Below are 22,228 nucleotides of genomic sequence, written 5' to 3'. Positions count from 1 at the left end.
GTATATTTTTTCCCCAAGAATACTTCAAAGAGCAGATGTACAATGTTCTCTTTTTTAAAAATTTTACTCCTGTGTATGAGAACATATTGTATAATTTTCCCAATGTCTTTAGTAATTCATTATTTCTTTGACAAAATCATACATGAAAAATTTGTAGTCAAGGGCATTTTTATTTCATAAAGGCTATTAAAAACACACCTGGATCAAAAAACAAAAAACAAAAAACAAACAAAAAAAAAACCACACCTGGATCCACCTGGAACAGATAAATACTGAATTAAAATCAGTTTTTAAATCATCAAGACAAATATAGGTGAATAACTTTAGAACATTTTAAAAGGTTAAAAAAAAAAAGGAACCTAAAACTCTACAGGCAGAGAAAGTAACTTAGCTAACCTTCTAATTAAACAATAGAAAATTATAGTTTGCATGCAAAATTACCCATTTTGCATATGTAATTACATGGTGAGTTTTGGGGGGTTTTTTGTTTTGTTTTTGGGGTTTCTTTTTGCATCATTAGACATAACTGGAAATTTAACCTTAGGATTTGCCTTTCTTTTCATCAAAAATATATAAATATATTGGAAGGATTGCACTAATACTTATCATGCCTCAATTTTCCTTCAAAACACACTGCTTCTTGACTATTATTTTCCTTTCAAATATAAGCAATGGAATCGTTTTATTTTCTCTCATTTTTGAAGTTTTATTCTGCCTTTCTTCCCAAGCAGCCTCTTTTCCTCCATTTGTTAAGTATAAAGGTCTTTTTGTGGATGTTGTTGACCTTGTTAAGGGTCATTAGTACTGAATTTGGTATAGTTCTAACTGAAGGGGAGCAGCACATATTTCCCCCAAAATGCCTCTTGGGCATATTTTTTAAAAATATTTATTTATTCATGAGAGACACACCAAGAGGGACGCAGAGACACAGGCAGAGGGAAAAGCAGGCTCCCTGCAGGAGCCGGATGTGGGACTCGATCCCAAGTCTCCAGGATCACGCCCAGGGCTGAAAGCAGGCGCTAAACTGCTGAGCCACCCAGGGATCCCTCTTGGGCATATTTTGGGTTGGTTGTTTTTTAAGAAACAGCAGACAGTGGAGAAGTTCTGAAGACTGAGTAGATGTTACCCTTTTGTAATAGACATTTACATTTACAAGGGAAATTTCCATTCATAAGGATGTCCTCCTCTACATACCAGGAAGAGAAGGATGACTCTCACTTTCTAGAAACCCAATGAAAAAGAATAACAAATCTGCATGACAACCATACTCTTGTTTACAGTGGTTTTCCCTGGAAACCTTCCCAAACTAGCCTCTTCCCAACCTCAACATCCCTTTTGTCTTTAGCTGGAGATGTTATTTAAGATGGTATCTTGGGCTATTTCACAGTTACTCAGCTTTTCTGAGCAATGTATCTCCCATGGATATGGGAGGTATACATGTTATTAAATTTGTATTTGTTTTTCTCCTGTTAATCTTTCTTTTATTAGGTAGGTGTCTCAGCCGAGAATCTAGAAAGGTAGAGGGAAAATTATTTTCTGTTCTTTTACATAACTAAGAAATGACTAGTGCAATGAAGCAACAATACCAATTTGCTTTGCATTAAGTCAGTGATTTTCAAATCTGACTGTAATTTATAATTATTTGAGAACTTTTAAATAGATACCAGTGCTTTAGCTCCTCCCACAGAGATTCTAATTTAATTAGTTTAGGGAATGACATGCTATTTCAACATTTTAAGAGCTCTCAGGTGCTTCTAGTATGCTGCCCAGATATAAAACCATTGAAGGAAGCAGTGACTATCTCAATGCCTAGACATTTTTTAATTCCCTTCTATATCAAGTATATTGTCACTTGTTTAAAATAAATTCTCTTCAATTCTCAAAGTGGCTCAAAAAGAAAGATGTTATTATCCTCACATTACAGATGAAACATATTAAGAAAATCAAAGTGTTCAAAGTCACACATCTAGTACTTTTAAAAACCAGAGTTTAAAAAAGGTGTGTCAGATTATAAAACTCATTCTTTGCAATCTTCTATCCTCTAGAAGCTAGCACAATCTCAGAGATTTAAAAATGCAAGTTAATTATTGCCTGCAAACCTGCTTATGCTAGTATTTTTTTTTAAGTACAGGCAATACATACTTATCACTAAATTCTATACAAAAGGAAAATATTTAAGTTTGGAATAGCATTAAAAATTTAGAATAAAGCTCAGAAGATATTAACTGATTTTCATATATTTAAAGCATGTATATTTATATTTAAAGAGATTGACAAACATTTCTTCAAGAATAAAAACATTACAGAATATACACTTCTACCTTTTGTATGTTTTCCTAACTGAAACATAATCTCCCAGAATCTTTAACGCAAAATATTCTTTTAAAGAGACATGCCGTCTACCATTTCTAATTTATATTTGTAATATTCAATATAAAAATATAACTCCAAAATCATCTCCAATTTTTATTTGAATGCAAAGTTAAAATTTGATGTGCTTCATTTTAAAGAAATATTTGAAAGATTATTGAAAAGAAATTTTTTTCTGGAACAATTCCCTGTATTCTCCCCTCTAATTGTTTACAGACTGAAGTCATGGGATGTAAACCTTGAAAATATTTGGTAAGTTAATTTATCATGTTGTATTTCTTTCTTTTTTTTTTTAAATTTTTTTTGTTGTATTTATTTCAAGAGAGCCTGAGGATTACCTTCCTAAAATTTTTTCAAAGACATAGTCCAAAATAAATCACAATCACTAAGGTAGTCTGATAAAGGAGCAAACAAAATTCATGACCTGCAGACAGCAAGTTTTAAAATCTGACACGGACACTGTGTTTATGACACCCATGATGTGTCTTTTCATCATTCAAATTCTGCCTTCTTTTTTTCCTGAAGCTAGTGACTCTGCCATAGTTGTATAGACAGAGATTTGTTTTTGTTTTTTTGTTTTTTTTCTTTTCTAACTAAAACCTTTGGAATACTTACAGGCAAATTCATTTAAGCATAACTGGAATAATATTTATTTCAATGCAGAGTACGTGTGGCATGTTAGCTCTTTTGTTAAATTTGATATCCCACTGCACATTCTTTTTTATTTTTATTTTTTGTTCTTCTTGATTTCAATCTCCAAACACAAGAAGTTGGGTCTATATCTTAGACCCAACTATATCTTCTTAGGTTCCCCCCTCCCCCTAATTAAAAAAAAAAAAAAAAGGAATGGGTATTGTAAAAAAAAAAAAAAAAAAGGACTGAGGTGTTAAAGAAAATTAGACGATTATCAATAATACTTGGGAGAGAATAACAAAATGAAAAACGTGTCTGATTGTAGGATCGAATTAAAGTTAGTAGCAGTTCAGCTTTTGCTAAGATCATATTTTAAAAGAACACTAAATAGGCATTTTTACTACATGTGGTTTTAATCAGTGTGATATAATTTTCAGTTCCTTTGATTAATGAGTACATTCTCAGCTCTTAGGTGTTACCTATTTGTTCAGAAGCCATAGAAACACTTCGATTTAACTGGCTTAACCACAATTTTTGACTTACTTAATTAGCTTCTCTAGAGTTGCTAATAACCATACAGCCTTGACTGTGAACCATGTAATTATTTTGACATTAATTCTCTCCCTGGGATATCTTATGCTTGATGTCATCATTTCTCCACTTCAATTCCTGGCTAGTAATTTTACGACTGTAATGAAACTACTACTGGAAGATGTGTGTGAATATTGTACCTTAAAATTTCGTGGGATAAATAGGTGTCAATTTTAATCTCACTCTAATAGCAACTGTATGCTCCTTCATACCTGAGAAAACTAGTTATATGCCTTAAAGGAAGAAGAATCAGTATCAAGTTTACCAAAACATTTTTTAAACATTTGATTCTTTATATTAAATAACCAAGAAGTTGACATAGCAAAATTACAGGTTTAGGCATTTTATCAACCACGAAAAGTTCTCTTTTAAATTATGTTCTTTTTGAATATTGTGAACGCTTGAGAGGGAGAAGAAAGAAAGAGAAAAAAGCGATGGAGCTGAGAAAAAGAAAGAGGAGATAGCTAGTGGTCAAACAAAAGAATGGTAAAAAATGTTAGGTTATCATGTCAGATTGATCCTGCATCACATATTTTGCCTACTCTAAGATATGATAATATGGTAATTTTAAATTAAGAAAAAATAAAATTATTAACACCAACCACACGCACAAAGAAATGAAGCTAGTCAAATGCCAATGAATAAAGATAGACCTACTGGATTTGGAAGTAAATATGCACAACAAAGGTGGTGCTCACTCCCTCTTTTACCACAGTCCTCAGGATCTTTCTATACCCTTGGAATCTCCACTACACTGAGAAACCCAACTTTTTCTCTTCCACAGTTCTGTGGGATCATCTTGTCCCTCCTTATCCCAATCAAAATCTGTGGTCAATCATTACGATTATTTTTCCTTGCTCCTTTTGCTCTATCCCACTTGCTCGGAAAATCACACCATGGGAATATATCACTTCCACTTTTTCTGAACCTCCATTAGTGCAGCTCTTTGGAATGCTGGAAAATACACTTCAAATGTAAAATCTGGTTCCCAGGCATCTTGACTGTATTTTTTATTCCATTAATTTTCTTACTATCTTAGACAACTTTTCCACTCTTTTTTTTTCTCCTCCAGTGATCAATACCACCTTCTCTGCCCTTTGTCTAAATTGATAACCTTACTTTTATTAAGGCAGGTGAAGCACTTGAAAGAGAACTCCAGATTCCTCTGCATATTCGCATATTTCCTACCTCCCAAGTCATGTAATCTGTTTCACGCAGGTTGTTATACATGAACCATTCATGATCCTCCATACAGGTAATGTCCTAACTCAAGCATTAATTTGTGTCTCTTTTTGCCTAATCCAGTATATAGTTCCAGTAATCTCCTATTCTTGCAATGCAGACTGTTTTTCTAAATTTTTTTTTAATTTTTATTTATTTATGATAGTCACAGAGAGAGAGAGAGGCGCAGAGACACAGGCAGAGGGAGAAGCAGGCTCCATGCACCGGGAGCCCGATGTGGGATTCGATCCCGGGTCTCCAGGATCGCGTCCTGGGCCAAAGGCAGGCGCCAAACCGCTGCGCCACCCAGGGATCCCCAGACTGTTTTTCTATCAGATCATTTTCACTGCTATCAAATAAAATATTCTCCTTCCAAATTAAAAGAAGAGGAGGGGGAAAAGAAGAAACAAGAGGAAGCAGTGGAGGGAGGTGGGGGGAGAAGAATTTCCCAGCTGGTACATTTTGTTTTCTTCCTTTCAAACAAAACTTCTCAAATGAATAAACTAAACACATTTTCTCCAGTTTCGTTTTGTTTCTCTCTTCCAACCCTTTTTTCTCACCAAGCCATATGACTTGGTTTTGTCAAGGTTACCAAAACGGTATGTCGCTATTTCCAAAGACCACTTCTCAGTTCTCAGCATCTTTAACCTAAGGGCAATAGTTGTTAGTTACTCACACGCTCCTTAATGAAATTTAATCACTAGGATAATACATAACATCAGTTTTTGTCCTGTTTTTGGCTGCCCTCTTAAAGTCTTCTTTATTGGCTATTCTTCATCTTCCAGATATCTTAAGTTTGGAGTATTTCATGACTTTGTGATGTTCTTTTTCTTATCTATCCACAGTGAGGCCATACATCAGGTGACTGATGTGCTCTTATACTGAAACACCTCTTTATGGAATGCCTCCAAATTTATACCTTCAGTGCAAATTTCTCTCCCAACTTCCACACATATACTCAGCTTCTTTACCTGAATTCTTCTCCTACGTATCAAGTAATTGCTTTTCTAATGTAACACGTCCAAGACAGGGGAACCTGAGTGGTTCACTTCAGTTGAGCATCTGCCTCTTGATTTCAGCTCAGGTCATGATCTTGGGGTCATGGGACAGAGATTTGTGTTGGGCTCTGTGCTTAGCATGGAGCCTGCTTGAGATTCTCTCCCTCTTCCTCTGCCCCTGCCCACATCCCCTTCCGCTTGCATACACACACTCTTTCTCTGATAAATAAATCTTAAAAAAAAAAAAAAGTCCATGATAGAACTCTGATCTTCTGCTCCAAATCTTTTCCACTTATAGATTTTCCTATTACATTAGATGGCAACTCTATTTTTCCAGTTAGAATTCTCCTTGAATCCTTTATTTTTTACATATGAAACTCCATTTTTTAAAACCCCATTTAGCCACTTCCCTTTGTGTTTCGTACCATCTGGCCGGTGTTTGTCACCCTAACCACTCAGATATATAGTTACAGTTGTCTTCTATCTGGTCTTTCTGCTTTTATCTTTGCCCAACTCCCCAAAACTGTTCTCAAAACATCGAGAGTGGTCCTTCTAAATATCTAAGTCTGATGCCATTCACACTTGTATTTAGAATCCTCCTCAGAATCCTCACTTCAGAGTAAAATTACAAATACTTATAGTCACCTAAAAAGGCCTTCCTGATTTTAAAACATGATCCATTTCTGATCGTATCTCCTATCATGTCCCTCCCTTAATTCTTGCTCCAAATCATCCCAGCCTCTTCTTCTCCAACCATGCTTGGCAAATTCCTATTGGGAGCCTTTCCGGCGCCTGTTCCTTCAGCTTGGGATCATCTTCACGAAGGTATCTGCACAGATATCTCCCTCATTTCCCTCATGATATATTTTTTCAATGTCACTTACTCAAAGCAGATCACCCTAACTGCTGCCTTGCCCTGGGTCCCTCCAATCTTACCTGACTTACTCAGTCCCTGACCCACCATCACCTTCCATTAACGGTATCATGTACTTATTATCTCCAAGGACTGTACTCTTTCTTCTTCCCATAGATTAAAGGATTGGCAGGGAGTAGCCACCTTTCTCTCTACCATTTATATGTCCTACACATTTAGCGAAGTGCCTGACATCGTAAGATTCAACGTTTGCTAGCAACAAGCAAAACTGATTCCCATTTGTTGTATGTAATACACTCTTTATCTTGTAACTCTTAGAGTTTTATGTTTATCCCTAAGATATTGAACTTTCATTACAATACCTAAATATTGTTGCTGGAATTTTCATGTATTATTTTATTGATGTTGCTGTAGCTATTGTGTGTAGTAGTATATAATTCTGAAGACTCCTCCATTTATTATGTAAAACTTGAGACCTTTATTTTTTTATAGGTTGCCTCCCTTCCATACTATTTTTTTCTTTTAAAATTTGAATTAAAAGTATTTTGATGCTTTGGGGTTGACTTTTTGCTGTAGTGTTTTCATAGTCCCCTTCCTTATTTCTTTTGGACTATACCATGATACAAGTGAACACGATTTGGTGTCTACTGTGTCATTTCTACTCCTCCTCTTAATGATTTGTGGCTGCTTTAGTCATTTTCATATTTATTTTTTAATTTCCCAGATCTCTGACTTTTTGTGTTTTATAACAGATGTTCATTTTACACATCTCATATCCTTTTACATTACATTTTAATTCTCTAAGAATTTTAATGATTTATTTATTGGAGAGAGAGGGAGAGAGAGTACATGCTCACAAGAAGGTGGTGGGGAAGGCAGAGGGAGAGAGAGTACATGCTCACAAGAAGGTGGTGGGGAAGGCAAGAGGGAGTACATGCTCACAAGAGGTGGTGGGGAAGGCATGTTATTTTGTTTTTCACTTTCAAGCAAACATCTCCTGAACAGAGTTCTAATGTAAGGCTTGATCTCACAACCCATGATAGTGAGCAGCTGAAACCAAGAGTCAGTCACTTAACTGAATGATCCACCCATCGCCCCTTTCTAAGAGTTTTAAATATAGGAGTTTTACAATTTTCTTTGTAAATATTATCTCTTTTTGCTGGTATTAACCATTTTCTATTTGTTTATATTTAGAAGTAGAACTTCCTTGGATGAATGCTAATTATTCATTGATTTTATATCATTTTTGGTGGGTGGGAGAAATTTCTTCTGCATCAGTTCTGGATTATTTGTGCCTCCTTCCAAGGCGTCAAATAGAACTACATCCAATTCTATATTCATTGTAACCTTAAGTACAGAGTTTCAATTTTCTTATCTGTAACAGAAATATGTACCTACCAGTTTGTGAAATGGATTTAAATGATTTAAATGAGATAATATATGAACTTTCATATATAGTGAATAATATGTGATTAGTAAGTATTATTAGTAGACTGTGAAATTCTTGAGAACATATTCTGAATCCTGTTTCTTTTTATTCTCAGGAAGTACCTTAATAACGGTCATGCCATATATGAAGTTCCTATTTGTGGAGTGAGTAGATGATGGAGAGGAGGAAAAATTGCATGTTATTTTGTTTTTCACATTTATTTAGGAGTGTCAGTCTTTCTAACTTCTTGAATTATGATTTTTTTTCCTGCTGTATTTTAAAGGATACTTAAATATCATAGTTGAGAGTATTGGTAATTGGTTGTCAACTCCATGTATTAGAATCATGAAAAAAGACAGAAAAACTATTAAATTCTGGTCCTTGACAGTTTTTGATTTAGTTGCTTTCAGATATATTTAGTTGATTGTATCTAATTTGAGTGGGCAACATTCTTTAAAATAATAAAAAAGATAGGATTAAAAAATTAAAACAAGGGCCACCTAGATGGCTCAGTAGTTGAGCATCTCCTTTTGACTCGGGTCATGATCCTGGGGTCCTGGGATTGAGTCCTGCATCAAGCTCCCATCGAGGAGTCTGCTTCTCCTTTTTGCCTATGTCTTTGCCTCTCTCTCTCTCTCTGTCTCTCAGCAATAAATAAAATCTTAAAAGAAATTAAAACAAGAAAAATACAAAAAGTCTACATATTGATTGTTAATACACATGACCAACATTTATCTGATTATTTCACAGATACATCAGCATAATTTGATCAATATTTAATAGGCTATAGAGCTTAGACTAATTAGATTTTATTTACAATAAGTATAACAAATATACAGCAGTTGTAATATAAAGTTGTTAAACTTACAAATATAAAGTTGTTAAAATGATGAGATAAGAAATACTATGTTAATTATATTGCAGATTTTAGATGGGAAAAATTGTTCTGAAGACGTTTAAATTGGCAATTTATTCTAAAATGTTACATATACCTGCATTTAAAACTTTAATCATTTGAATTTATAATTCTTTATAGTTATCTATTCAATTTTTTTACTTGAAACTTTGTTATTGGACAACTGATAATATAGTACTACAGGCACTATATTATGTGTACTGGTGGCCCGTACTTGAGACTGACACTCCTCTCATACACTTACATACTAAAAGTAATGATAAATGTTCCACACAATTGTAATCAGTCTTACTAATTTTAGGGTTCATGTTTTATCAGTTGTCAATTCTGATAATTATTTGAAAGATACCATAATAAAAGATATAATTATTTGAAGGAACAGAGAAATGATGACAAATTAATTTTCCCTTAATAATAGAAACATCTTATTCAGCGTATGAAATGAGGGGATTAAAGTGGGTTCATTGTTGGTGTGCAACACAGTACATAATTATATATTGTTTTTTATGATAGAGTAAATTTTGTACAATTCAGAAAAAGAGAACTCTGAGAGAATAATCTTACAGTTTCCGATGACATATTTGGATCTTAAATCTGGAGCCAAAAACCAACTAATTTGGGTAACTGGATAGCATTCTCAAAGTGTAAGAGAAAATGATATTTGGAGCAAAGTAAACCTGTGAAATCAGGGATAATTCTGTTTTAATCTAGTTGTATATTCAATTTAACAGATTCTCCTATCATGATTCTTCTATTATGAATCTATATGCCTATGTCTTCAAACAGACCTTAGGATCACCATGGATATAGTTCCACATTATTACACAGTATTTAAGAAATGCTCTCTGATTTCATAGACTTGGGTGCTGGGATAGAATTCTTTTTTCTTTTTAAAGATTTTATTTATTTATTCATGGGGCGGGGGGGGTGGGGCACAGGCAGAGGGAGAAGCAGGCTCCATGCAGGGAGCCCGACGTGGGACTCGATCCCGGGTCTCCAGGATCACACTCTGGGCTGAAAGCAGCGCTAAACCACTGAGCCACCCAGGCTGCATCATAGAGAGAATTCTATGAAACTCCCCCCTTGGCTCTTTCCTTGTATAATTGCCCTTTACCTGTGGGTGGAGGTTATGAATATAACTAGATGTTACTCCATGATCATGTTACCTTCCACGGCAAAAGCAATTGTGCAGATGTGATAAACATGGTTAGTCGACTTTAAAATAGTGAGATTATTTGGGTTGCCCTAATCAAATCACAGAGTCCTTTTTTTTTTTTTTTTAAGATTTTATTTATTTATTCTTGAGAGAGAGAGAGAGAGACAGAGACACAGGCAGAGGGAGAAGGAGGCTCCACGCAGGGAGCCCAAAGTGGGAATCCATCCTGGATCTCCAGTATCACGCCCTGGGCTGAAGGCAGGCGCTAAATCACTGAGCCACCCGGGCTGCCCAGGGCCCTTTAAACACAGGGTTTTCTCTGGCTGGTGGCAGAATGAAAATCAGATCGTAGGTATGAGAAGGATGCTCCACTGCTGCCCTTGAAGGTGGTGAGGGCTGTGTGAGAAGCCTCTAGGAGAGGAGAATGGCCTCTGCAGGCAGCTGGCAAAACAAAATGGGTACTATGGATTTATAGCCACAAAAAACTGTATTGTCAACGATCTTACTAAGGGTGGAGGCAGACTGCTCTCCAGAGCCTCTAAGCAAGCGCCTGGCATCGCCAATACATAGGTTTTAACCTGACCGTAGGAGAACTCAGTCCCTCTGATCCCATCCCGACCGCACTGCGAGACCATAAACGGGTATCGTGTTTATCCTTTCAATATGTGATAACCAGTTATAGACCAATAGATACCTGATGCAGGTGTCAGTCCAGCGTCTGCCACCACTTGGATGCACAAATAGGGTCACTTAAGGAGGAGAATTCATGACGTCTCGCTAATATATTAGGCAAGAGGGAGGGGGGTGGAATGGCAGAGAGGGGACATGCATATGGTGGAGATGCACAGCATAATGTCTGCAACACGATGCTAAATAAAAGGAGCTAAAGAGAAAAACAGGGACCTTTAGTTTGGATGAATCCTTTTTTACTCTTAAGAAGAAATTATTTTAAACTAATGAATCTTGAAACTTGTTTTAATGCCAAACATTTCCTCTTTTTAGCAGTTTATGTATATTTTGAGAGAGCCAGTGCACATGCATCAGGGCTGGGGACAGGGTGGGGAGAGAGTCTAGAGCAGGTTCTGCTCTGCAGGTGGCCGGGCAGGGGCTTTCACCTCAGAGTCGACATCATGACCCGAGCTAAAAGCAAGCGGAGGTTTAACCAGCTGAGCTACTCAGGCTCCCCAACATGTCTGCCCCCCACCCTTATTATTATTATTATTATTTTTTTTTGGAAACGAAGCAGAGTTTAATGTATGTGAAGGAGTCACATGGAAATGAACTGTAATAGCCAGGAACAAAGAAAATACCCATTTTGCATATTTCCCGTCCTGCTCCAGAAGAGGCTCACCACTCACTCTTGGCTCTCATGGACCACCATCCTGCTGGAGGTGAAGTCGCGGGTCTTGGCGCGAAGCTTACGGACCGGAGATTCTGCAGTATCAGCACATTCTTCTGCCTCTTCCGGCTCATGCTGAGCTTTACCGGGCGGGGATTCGGTGAGGTGAGCGTTGGGTTGTTCACAAGCCTCCTCCGCCTGCCTCGGGTAGGACTTGACTTTCACTCGGAGTTTATCCACCAGGTCCTGCAACCTGGGCACGTTCTGTCCTCTCCACTCTGGTAGGTTAACGCCTTCAGCCGCCGCTCGTCTTTCCTCAGGCCCTTGACAGACTCTGTGCTCTTCTGCTCCCCTTCGAGCTCCAACTCCAGCTCCCGGACCCGCGTCTCTAGTTTCTGGATCTGCTTCTCCCCGCCCTTCAGGGCCCGCTGCTCAGCCTCGTCCAGACGATGCTGCAGGTCCTTCACCGTCCGGTCCAGGTGGGCGCTGGTGTCCTGCTCCTTCTTAGCTCCTCGGCCATGGCGGCCGCGTCTGCGATGACCTTTGCCTTGTCCTCCGCATCCCTCGCATCCCTGCCGGCGTCTTCAACCTCGCTCTGGAGCTGTGTCCAGTCGGCCTCCAGCCAACACTTCCTAGGCCATCGCTAAGCTCATCTACCGTGTGTCAACTTTGACCTCCCATTTAGCCTATCTAACGTGTGTCAACTTTGACCTCCCGTTTAGCCCATCTAACGTGTGTCAACTTTGACCTCCCGTTTAGCTCATCTAACGTGTGTCAACTTTGACCTCCCGTTTAGCTCATCTAACGTGTGTCACTTTGACCTCCCGTTTAGCCCATCTACCGTGTGTCAACTTTGACCTCCCGTTTACCTCATCTAAGGTGTGTCAACTTTGACCTCCCGTTTACCTCATCTAACGTGTGTCAACTTTGACCTCCCGTTTAGCTCATCTAACGTGTGTCACTTTGACCTCCCGTTTAGCCCATCTAACGTGTGTCAACTTTGACCTCCCGTTTAGCTCATCTAACGTGTGTCAACTTTGACCTCCCGTTTAGCTCATCTAACGTGTGTCACTTTGACCTCCCGTTTAGCCCATCTACCGTGTGTCAACTTTGACCTCCCGTTTACCTCATCTAAGGTGTGTCAACTTTGACCTCCCGTTTACCTCATCTAACGTGTGTCAACTTTGACCTCCCGTTTAGCTCATCTAACGTGTGTCACTTTGACCTCCCGTTTAGCCCATCTAACGTGTGTCAACTTTGACCTCCCGTTTAGCTCATCTAACGTGTGTCAACTTTGACCTCCCGTTTAGCTCATCTAACGTGTGTCACTTTGACCTCCCGTTTAGCCCATCTACCGTGTGTCAACTTTGACCTCCCGTTTACCTCATCTAACGTGTGTCAACTTTGACCTCCCGTTTAGCTCATCTAACGTGTGTCAACTTTGACCTCCCGTTTAGCTCATCTAACGTGTGTCACTTTGACCTCCCGTTTAGCCCATCTACCGTGTGTCAACTTTGACCTCCCGTTTAGCTCATCTAACATGTGTCACTTTGACCTCCCGTTTAGCCCATCTACCGTGTGTCAACTTTGACCTCCCATTTACCTCATCTAACGTGTGTCAACTTTGACCTCCCGTTTAGCGTGGCGATCACAACTTGCTTCAAAATCTCCGAGGAGCCCCTGATTTGGAAAAGTGCACATGGTAATAATACACACAAATAAAACCCACATTAAGAAAAGAGAAAAAACAAACAAAAAAACAAAACAACAACAAAAAAAACAGAAGCACGCTTACACCTGCACAGTCAACTTACCTATGTCTTTGCTCCATTATTCGCGCCCTCCACTCATTTCGCGCTTTCTGCGGATCAACAGCTAACAGCTTGCTGGGGTGGTCAACGGTAAACGGCGGCATATTAAACATTTTACTTTTTATTTATTTTTTAAATTTTTTTATATTAAACATTTTAGACTCTGGTTACCTATTATTTAAAACTGGCGGTCACCTCCCGGGTCTGACCTCGGGTGGCGGGTACTCGCCCCGGCTGGAGGCGAGATGCCTTCTGAGAGAAAAGGCACGACCGCAGCAAGGACATCGCTGATTGGCTACGGCTTGAAGCCTAGATGGTGGGCTGTGATTGGCCGCCCTCAAGTTCCGGGGGCGTGTCTTTGAGGCGCATGCGTGCAGGGTTGGTTTCTTTACGTCAGCCGCCGAGGTGCCTCAGGTAATGGTCCTGTTTCGTTACCTTGACGGCGGTGAGCGCGCTGAGGCGTGATTTAAGGCGGAGGAACCGAGGCGCTGAGAGCCTTGAGGACGTGAGGCCTGCGCACAGGTGAGGTGCGGGCGGCCCCTGGCGGTTGACCTTTCCAAGGCTTCGTCTCCTCACCTTAAGTTGGGTCTTGGATTGTTTTCCCGGGGCTGAGAGGCACCTACTGGGTTGGAACCGAGTTAAGTCGTTGTAGGCCACCCAGCTGGGTTTGCAGAATTGCTTGGTTTGGGGGAAAAATAAATAAATAATAAATAAATAAATAAATAAATAAATAAATAAATAAATAAATATCATCACACATTTGGCCCGAGCAGGGAATTGCTTGGTTTGGGGGAAAAATAAATAAATAAATAATAATAAATAAATAAATAAATAAATAATAGATAAATAAATAAATAAATAAATAATAAATAAATAAATATCATCACACATTTGGCCCGAGCAGGGAATTGCTTGGTTTGGGGGAAAAATAAATAAATAAATAATAAATAAATAAATAAATAATAGATAAATAAATAAATAAATAAATAAATAATAAATAAATATCATCACACATTTGGCCCGAGCAGGGACGTGTTGAGCGTGGTCGTGGAGGAGAAGCAAAGAAGGGCATTTTTTCCTCTGTGGTATGTTTGATATTGACCTCGGTGCCTAACAAAGTGTTGGTGCCTTCTAGGTTCCGGTCGGTCATCGAGGCGTTTTAAGGTACGAAGTAGGTGATGTAGTGATTACTATAAAATCACTCTAAAATCGGATGCTTCTACATCGATAGACACTTGATAACACGTATTTCAAATAATGAGATTCTACCTCTGTATATGAACATACACGCTCTGTGTCAAATTTGAAATGGCTTATCCCATTAAAATTCATATTTAAATACAGGAACACGTAAAACACAACAATAATTAAATAGTGACATAGCTTAGAGACCGCCTTTGGCTCTATTTTCACAAGTCCAGAAAAAAAATAAATAAATACTGCACGAGCTGCTTTTTCAGTACTAGTCTTAAAATATAGTACAGGGTGAAATAGTAATGAGAAAGACATTTTCAAGATGAAAAAAGTATTTTTTAGCTGACAGACATTGACAGTTTGTAACTGCAGTGTTTGTTTTTTGTTTTTTTTTTTTTTTTTTAAGAGTTTATTTTTTCTTGAGAGACGCAGAGAGAGGCAGAGACACAGGTAGAGGGAGAAGCAGGCTCCATGCAGGGAGCCCAACGCGGGACTCAGTCCCGGGGTCTCCAGGGTCACGCCCTGGGCCGAAGGCGTCGCTTAACCGCTGAGCTACCTGGGCTGCCCTGCAGTGCCTGCCTATTCTAACTTGGGAAAGAACACCCTGAAATGGTTGGCGTGATGGCGTCACGTGTATGTGCAGGTTTGGCACCATGCGGCCGCTCAACTAGAGGGGTTTCTGATCCTACCTAAAATCTTAGGTTGTATTTTATATTACATGATAGTAGTAGATGTTGTAATCCACCTGACTTTTCTTATTATTGCATCTCAAGATAAAACACTCGTGATGTAGTAGTTTTGCTATATGTTGTCATAAATGCTGTTAATACAGAAATCGTTCTAGAGAAAATGTCTAATAGGCTACTTGATGTTTTTTCCTATTATAAGGCATTATGCTTTCCAGATTTGTGATTATGTACTCAGCATGTTTCATAAATGAATTTTGGTGAGCATTTGTGCCAAGTACTGAAGTTCTTCCAAAGCACTTTTTTTCCCCCCACGTACAGTTTGGAAATCTCTTCATTATTGTTTTCAGTTGCTAAGCAACACCCCCCCCCCTTTGCTTGTTGCCATGGTTGCTCATGAATCAGGGATGACACAAAGCCATCTGTTTGAACCAACATCCCAACGTTCTCTAAAGTATGACCCGCTCTATTCATCTAGAGGCAAGATGGAGCAAGTTAAAAATGACTTAGGGTCTGGGTAGTTGTAGGGGTGAAACTCCTGGAAGGTAATTTTTGTTCTTTTTTGTTTGTTTGTTTGTTTGTTTGTTTGTTTGAAAAGTAATCATTTCTTAATAGAACATAAAGTCAGTATGCTGCCAAAATGCTATATTCACAATAGATTGAAAGTACGCTCTGAAATAATAAAGAAGAAACAAACAGCAAAGCCAAACCAAACAAAATAGCTTCAGGTATTTTAAAGTATTGGTTTTATTTCCTTTAATTTACTGTGATGTTTACTGTCTATAAATGTACTTCCTAGAATAACATTTAAAGAACGTTTGAATATGTAACTAGGACAGCCAACTTGTTTAATCCCATGGAATCTTTGAGAGAGAAATGAACAAATTGTCACTAGGATTATCCTGAATAAAAATTGGAATTTGTCTTTGTTTTTATTTTCCCAAAGCAAAACTAATACTATTGCTTGGACTCCTAAGTAGGTGGTTTCGGAAGGTGCCTGGGGATATGGCTTCATAGAATTTGAAAGTTTTACCAAGTACCCTTTATAGATATATGAACATTTGTAAACAGAATGCTATTCTCAATTATTTGTTCAAAGTCTGTTAAACTAAGTAAAGAAACTAACCCTTCACTTATTTGGGATGTTAATAGTTTTGGAGTTTACCAGAGTATTTTTGAGCACTGTAAATGTAAACAATGCCCTTCATAATATTCTATTAACATATTGCCATAATTATGATACCTTTGTTTTTCAGTTTTGTCCTGTTACTTTTCATTTTAAAATCATTTCAGAAGCTCATTCTTAAAAACAGACTGTTAAAGTGAGGTCTGGTGATTCACCTTTGCATGACTCTCTTTTGAACACTTGGCAAAGTGGGTCAGAAACTCCACTGACTTGGCGCTTGGGGCTACACCTGAAAATGCCTTTCTTCCCTCTAAAATATTGTAACGTTCAGAACCAAGCAATTTTTGGTTACTAATACCCAACTTGATTATACGAGCATGTTTGGGTGCTTGCAAGAGTAGTAATACTTGCTTTTACTTGGACTTCAAGTGGAGTGTGTCAGTTACTATGCTGCCTTTATTAATCCTGAGACAAAAAGTTAAGGTCAGTATTATAATGTTAGAGTTGTATGATGCACAGATGTTTTTAACCTGGTACGCATTTATCAAGGATAAAGAAAGGCATGTATTTCAAGTGAATTAGATAACAACTAAATCTGTAGCATTAATCCTCTTAACACCTTATGACTTTCCTCATACTTTTTGTAATGCTTTCATGTACTAGTTCTCACAATTAAATTTCCTTAAGCACTTGCAAGTAAGGTAAAATAAAACACTATCTACTGTAAGATCATTTTGATTACACATAATGCTTTAATTAGATAAATTTCCAGTGTTTTAGTGAATATTTCAGATTAATGCTCTGGCCTTTTGAACTATATATTGTATTATTCATTATACAACACGCAATTCCAAATATCTTAAAAAATATTTTTTCTCTGGACTTGAAACCCATTTTAATGTGGGCTTTTCTGCTTGTAGAGGACAATGCAGAGTATGTACCTTTTCAGATTTAGAGATTGTGTTTCCCTCCGTGTTCTGTCACCATTTTGTGGTGAGTATATTATGTGTTTTGTTGACTCTTTATGTATACTTAAATGTTTATGTAAGCCTTTGCATCTTCAGTATAGCCTTTTTTTTTTTTTTTTTTTGAAAACTCATTACAGATGGGTTTTGGGTATTTTATATGCAAAAGGAATCTGTGGCTAAATATGTCATTACCTTCATCCTTCAAATGAAAGTGTGCCTTTTTTTTTTCTTAAGATTTTATTTATTTATTCATGAGAGACACAGAGCGAGAGAAGAGAAGCAGAGACACAGGCAGAGGGAGAAGTAGGTTCTATGCAGGGAGCCCGATTTGGGACTCGATCCTGGGTCTCCAGGTTCACGCCCTGGGCTGAAGACGGGTGCTAAACCGCGGAGCCACCCGGGCTGCCCAAAAAGTGTACCTAATGAAGAATATAATAATACATAGTATTTCTTCAAGTATTGAAATGAAATGTTTTGACATATGTGATCCCTATGAAATCATCACCAAAATCAGAATAATAAGCATATTCATTAGCTCCCCTAAGTTTCTTCAAACCTGTTGGTACTCCTTTTCTTTTACCTCTCCCTGGCCCAAACTGCTCCTTTGCCTAGCTAACCACTGTTTTCTGTCAATTATACATTAGTTTGCATTTCCTGTAATTTTATACTGAAGTTACGGAGAACATCCTCTTTTTGTTTGGCCTCCTTAACTCACCATAATTATTTTTGGACATTCCTCCATGTTTCCATGCGCATACTTCATTCATTTGTATTGTTGAGCAGCATTCCACTGTATACCACAGTTGTATTCATTGGCCTATGGATGAAGATTTGGGTTATTTTCAATGTGCGCTGTTACAAGCAAAATTTCTATGAACATTTATTTATAAGCCTTGTATGCACATATGCTTTTTTTTTAAAAAAAATAAATACCTAGGAGTGGGATGGCTATATTATATAGTAGTCCATGCTTAACTTCTTAGGAACATGACAAAATGTTTTCCAAAGTAGTTGTACTATTTTCATTTCTGTTTCCACCAGAATTATATAAGAGTTTTAGTTCTTATATATCCTCACCAGCTGTAGAATTGTCTTTTTAATTTTAATCATTTCAGTGACTTTGGAGGGGCTTTTTTTTTATTTTATTTATTCATAGAGACACAGAGAGAGAGAGAGAGTGAGGCAGAGACACAGGCAGAGGGAGAAGCAGGCACCACACAGAGCGCCTTACGTGGGACTTGATCCCGGGTCTCCAGGATCATGACCTGGGCTGTAGGCGGCGCTAAACCGCTGCGCCACCGGGGCTGCCCTGGAGGGGCTTTTGACTTAGTTTTCCTTTTATGTCATTGATGACAAATGATGTGTAGCACCTTTGTGTGTGCTCCCTTGTCATCTATATGTTTTCTTTGATAATCATGTCTAGAATACATATTTTGTCTATTTCATTTGGTTATTTTTTTATTGAGTTTTTAGAATTCTTTTTTTAAGATTTTATTTATTAATTTTAGAGAGAGTAAGAGAGTGAGAGAACACATTCACAAGTGGTGGGGAGGGGAAGATGGAGAGGGAGAGAAGCAGACCCTGTACATTGAGTGCAGAGCCTAGTGGGGCTTGATCTCATGACCCTGAGATCATGACCTGAGCTGAAATCAAGAGTCAGATGCTTAGCTGATGAGCCACCCAGGCACCTCTGAGAATTCTTTATATAGTATGGATACAAGTCTTCTATCATGTATGATTTGTAAATATTTTCCTCAAATCTGTGGGTTTGTTCTTTTCATTTTGTTTTTAATTATGATCAACCCAGTAATCAAATTGGTCTTTTGGGGGCCATTTTTCTTGGTGTTTTGTCTGAGAAATCATTGTTTACTCAAATGTACAAGAGTTTTATCCTAAAGGTATCTTCTAAAAGTTTTACAGTTTTAGATTTTACATTTAAGTCTATGATACATTTGAGTTCAATTTTGTATATAGTGTTAGGCTAAGTATGGAACACAGTTAATCTTGTTACATATAAGTATCCTGAAAGTTGCAGCTCTCTTTGATGAAAATATTTTCTATCCATTTTACACTGAATTGACTTTATGTATTTGTTGAAAATCAATTCTCCATCCATTTCTGTTTCTGAAATCCATATTTTGTTGAAGAATTTGGATACGTACTCCAGTACCAGCCTTAAATATTTCTGTTTCATAATGTCTTAAGATCAAGTAGTGTAGTTCATCTTTTTCAAAGTTGTTTGTAGTTTTGTGTCTTTTGTATTTTCATATGCCTTTTAGAGTCAGCTTGTCAATTTCTACAAAGAAACCAGCTGGGATTTTGGCTGGTTTTATCAAATCCATATAGATAAGTTATGGGAGAATTAACAACACTCTTGAGTGTTCTGATCCATTATGATAAGACACATCTCCATTTATTTTGGTCTTCTTTAAGTTTCTGAGCAGTATTTTGTAGTTTTCCCTGAAAGACTGTCAGAAAAATTTTCACATTTTTGTCAGATATATCTCTTATATATTTTGAATTTCTTGGGTAATATATAAAAATACGGTTGCTCTCCATATATCGATCTTGTTTTCTGCAACCATACTAAATTCTTGTATTACTTCAAATTTTTGTTAATTTTATCAGATTTTTCTACATTCATGGTTTTTCCTCTATAAATAGAAACAATTTTTCTCCTTTCTTTCCAATCTGGTTGTAATAGTCTTTCTTTTTCTTACTCATTTGCACTATTTTGTTCAGTATAGTGTTAACGGGGATGCTAACAACACACATTCCTGTCTTATTCCTGATATTGGGAGAAAGATGCAATCTTCAATCATTAAAAAATAGATAAGCTGTAGATTTTTTAGGAACCCTTTATTGGATTAAGGAAATTTCCTTCTATTCCTACTGTGCTTAGAATATTTATCAGAAATGGATGTTTGATTTTGTTAATTTTTTTTCCTGAATCTGTGAGGATGATTGTATCTTTTTCCTTTTTAAAAACATTTTAATATGGCAAAATATATTGATGGCATTTTAAATGTTGGACCAAACTTATATTTATGACATAAACTCCACTTGGTCATAATATATTTACTACCATTTTTATATGTTGCTGGATTTGACTATCTAAATTTTTGTTTAGAATTTTTGCTTACATGTTCATGAAGGATATAATATATATATATATTTTTTTTTCTTATAATGTCTTTGTCTGGTTTATGGCTATGCTCATAGAATAAGTTAGGAAATAGATGGCCTCCTCACATTTGTGAAAGATTTCTGTAGAATTTTTATTACTCCTTCTGTAAATATTTGCTAGCATTCACTGTGAAGCCATTTGAATCAGAAATTCTCTTTGAAACATAGTTTTTAACTACAAATTCAATTTATTTCATAAATATAGGGCGATTTTCCCCCTATGCTGTTCATATTCTTAAATATGTTCTTAGAAGTTCTCCTCATACCCATTCTCTACTATCTATTCTAGAATTCCCACACCTTAACAAACATCTCTCCTGGTGTCAGTACCTTCACTGGTAGTGTGACCCTGAACTTCTGGTTAGGGTTCTAATAACCATTGCTAGGCTAAGATTACTGTACTTATCTTTTGACATCAAAGTGGGACAACTGAATATTAACATCCAGGTGACCAGAATGGTACCAAACATATTTCCCCCTGCCTGCAATGTGTAACAACAGCCTTAAATCTAGTTAATGATCTCTATCAGTTAACCCTTCCTAAATGATGCTTTACTTTCTTGTCTGCTGGTTCCTCGGCACAAGTTGTCCAAAGTATCCCATGATCACCTGTTAGCTTTTGATGAAGATGGGCTGGTCAAGATGCTAGACTTTAAGAATGCTTGTATATTTCCATTTGTATTTTAATGTCTTGGTCTTTGACAGAACTTTCCACGGAGATGTTCCCTGGACCCCAGTCTGAGCCTCACATTATACACATTTGGAGTACACTTGCATCTAGAATCAAAGAAGAAACAAACCCAGATAATCCGTAGCTTGAAGCAGAGTCTCCATCCTAGGCTGATCCTAGATCATCTGACCCCAGCCAACCCAAAGTTTCATAAGTAGTAAATGTGTTTAATGCTATAGAATTTTGACTTGGCTTGGTAAACAGATAAAGCTAACTTATCCGAAAATTGATATCTGGCAGTGGGGTGCTGATGTAGCAGAAACCTAAAGTTTGTGGCAATATTTTTGTTTTTTTGGAGCTGTGTGGAAAAGAGTGGGAAACAAATAGAAGTCCAGAAAACGACCATGAAATTATTATAAGTGCTTGGAAAAATGGCTAACCAAAACATATGGAAAATTGTCATTATATTTTAAAAAATTATCATTTTATTATTATTTTTTCCATCATGGTAAGTGTACTCTTTAAACCCCAGCCCCTATTTCCCTCATCTCCTCATCTACCTCCCCTCTGGGAACCATCAGTTTTGTTCTCTATAGTTAAGAGTCTTTTTCTTGATTTTTCTCTTTTTTTCCCACTTGCTTGCTTGTTTTGTTTCTTAAATTCCATGTATGAGTGAAATCATATGGTATTTGTCTTTCTCTGGCTGACTTCTTTTGCTCAGCATTATACTCTAGTTCTATCCATGTCATTGTAAATAGCAAGATTTCATTCTTTTTATGGCTGAGCTATATTTCAATAAATAAGTAAGTAAGTAAGTACACACACACACACACATGTACACACCCCACATCTTTATTCATTTATTGATGAACACTCAGGATGCTTTGGTAATTTGGCTATGGTACGTAATGCTGCTATAAACGTAAATATGTATGTGTCCCTTTAAGTTCATGTCTTTGCATTTTTTTTTTTGGAGTAAATACCCAGTAGTGTGATTCCTGGATCATAGGGTAGTTCTGTTTTTCAATTTTTGAGGAACCTCCATACTGTTTTCCACAGT

General features: G+C 37.2%; 1 long non-coding RNA gene and 1 pseudogene across 2 annotated transcripts; one reads left to right on the top strand and one right to left on the bottom strand.

Annotated features, from left to right (window-relative positions):
* Positions 1-10,084: 10,084 nt before the first annotated feature.
* Positions 10,085-13,859, bottom strand: LOC144313057 (myosin-3-like; annotated as a pseudogene). Its single transcript, XR_013378756.1, has 5 exons — positions 13,510-13,859; positions 13,342-13,413; positions 13,131-13,207; positions 11,499-12,159; positions 10,085-10,629 (listed from the first exon to the last, which is right to left on the bottom strand). The product of XR_013378756.1 is annotated as a myosin-3-like (transcript).
* Positions 13,860-15,604: 1,745 nt separating this feature from the next.
* On the top strand, positions 15,605-21,687 carry LOC144313058 (uncharacterized). Its single transcript, XR_013378757.1, has 3 exons — positions 15,605-15,763; positions 17,265-17,337; positions 21,204-21,687. It is a non-coding gene; the product is annotated as an uncharacterized LOC144313058 (long non-coding RNA).
* The last annotated feature ends 541 nt before the right edge of the window (positions 21,688-22,228 follow it).

Source organism: Canis aureus, chromosome 4 (assembly GCF_053574225.1).
Source record: "Canis aureus isolate CA01 chromosome 4, VMU_Caureus_v.1.0, whole genome shotgun sequence".
NCBI lineage: Eukaryota > Metazoa > Chordata > Mammalia > Carnivora > Canidae > Canis > Canis aureus.
This window is presented reverse-complemented; position numbering and strand designations above follow the sequence as displayed.